A 2,177-nucleotide genomic window follows, 5' to 3' on the forward strand; every position below is an offset into this window, starting at 1 on the left:
TATATCCACACCATAAGAATTGGTCACTGCTGCAACACTTCTTTCATCTGGAGCAAAGTCTGGATCAAAACGGTTCCAACAGTTGACAGCTGTGTGACCATTCTTGTGGCAGAGTTGACACCTAGGCCGACATGAGCTATTACCATCACCATTGTTGTTGCCGAACCGAGTGGTATTGGACTGGTTCCCACGCCCCCCCGTCATGACCACGCCCACGGCGCCCTCGGCCACAGAAACTGGAGTTGCTACGACCACCACGTGAGGCCACGTTGGCTGACGAATTTGATTGCGAGCCTCTTGAAGCAGATCCATTATTGTCTAGACTCTAGAAGCTTAAAAGCTGAGCATATAGTTCATAACCGACATAGGTTCAACACGAGCAACTACAACCCACACAATTGAATTATATTCGATGTCGAGTCCAGTGAGAATATACAAAATCATCTCCTCATCGTTCAAGGGTCTACCTGCAGATGTCATCCTATCTCCAAGTAACCTCATCTTTCTGACATATCCGGCAACTGACATATTACCCTTTTGCGCTATAGCTAACACCATGCGGGTATTAACAGACCTCGCACGCGTATGTGAGAAGAACATATCCTCAATAACTTTCCATACCTGCGCCGCGGTCTTCATTGTGACAACTTGCGTGAGGACTTCTCGAGAAAGACGACAATAGGTAACTCAGGACCTGTTGGTCACGGGCAATCCACTGCACGTATGATGAGTTCACCATTTTTACCACCGTGTCACCTTGAACCAGATCGATCTCCCTTGATGGCGCGCCCTCAGACCCATCAAGAAAGCTTTCCAACATTGCGCCCTGAAGCGCTGGCAGCACCTGTGCCTTCCATAGCTGGTGATTCGTCTTCGTAAGCTTTTCAGTAACGGGATGGCCAAACAGCGTCGCCAAGGCCAGGTCGGAAGCAGCGATCGAAGCAGACCCGCTGGGGACAGCAGACGGAGTCGACCCATCGCCAGACATAGATGTATCGAGGAGCGGTTCTGTTACCATATGAGAGACGCTACGTAGGAAGTGTTGCTACTCCCGTAGGAGCCGCGACTTGCGTGTTTATGTAGGCCGTCAAAACATGGCAGAGGATACAACGTGTAGAGTTCGGTTCAGAGTCCTACTCGGTTACACAAAGTCTCATATTGGTTTGATTAGATTCTACTTTTATGTATAGACTATATTCTTTTGATTTTATCTCCAGACTATAAACTGAACATCTCTTAAATAACTATACATTTTTATCTCTAACATAACTATTTTAAACCTTATAATAAGATTGACTTTTTTCATAGAGCATAATTTAATAACAATAGAACAGCGTAACGAGAAATCTAATAAATAATGGTGAATTCATAGAGGGGCGAAGGGGGCTCAAAGCCCTGGAGCATTTGAGAACCCCTCCTCTCTAAATTTTTAGACTTAAAAGAGGAAGAGGAGGAAAAAAGGAAGATAAAAAAAGAAAAAGGAAAAAAATCCTTCTACTTGATCCGCCATTGACTCTTGACTCTGTGATAGCATTATGCAAAAAACAAATAGAGGCGGAGGCCGGTCCGAACCCCAGCGACCAGGAAACGCGGCAAATCTGACAGTAGGCAGGAAGTGGGCCCGAGGTTAAAAGGCCCAACAACCAGTCACACCTGGCAACTGCACGTGGGGCCCACCTCCCACAGAGTCTGTTCCTTCCGTTGAGCCATTTGATTCGACATACATTTCTTCAGTTTCTTTTCGTTTTGTTTCTTTCCATAGCCTATGGTTTACTAAGTTGCATCCTTCACTGCCTTTTTTTTTTTGGTGCATATTTACCATTGTACCTGGTCTTTCGCTGCTCGATCATTACAGTATTTGGAGGTGAATTTGATACACATAATCAGTGCCTAATCAGGTGAGAGAACTTCGAGGATCACACCACACACAAAGTTGCAATTTCTGTACGCTAGTTTCTCTTACTAATTCTTTTGGAAATCCCCTGTAAATGGCATGTAATTCACGCTTTCCTTTCAATAGCACAAACGCCTATTTCTTCTCTGTATTGTCATTTGCGCTCGCTGCTACTTCACTCCGAGGCTAGCACCTTTTCCTCCTCTCAACTTGTATACTAATTTATATTAGTACTGTACTCATTAAGCTAAGCAGCTTGGATTTGAGCGAGCAGGCCGAGAAC

The 2,177-nt window shown here is 45.1% G+C and overlaps 1 non-coding gene across 1 annotated transcript; it reads right to left on the reverse strand.

Moving 5' to 3' along the window:
• Positions 1-324: 324 nt before the first annotated feature.
• LOC133913897 (small nucleolar RNA Z247) lies at positions 325-463 on the reverse strand. Its single transcript, XR_009909134.1, has one exon. It is a non-coding gene; the product is annotated as a small nucleolar RNA Z247 (small nucleolar RNA).
• Between the last annotated feature and the right edge of the window lie 1,714 nt (positions 464-2,177).

The sequence above is a fragment of the Phragmites australis genome, chromosome 3 (assembly GCF_958298935.1).
Source record: "Phragmites australis chromosome 3, lpPhrAust1.1, whole genome shotgun sequence".
Taxonomy (NCBI): Eukaryota; Viridiplantae; Streptophyta; class Magnoliopsida; order Poales; family Poaceae; genus Phragmites; species Phragmites australis.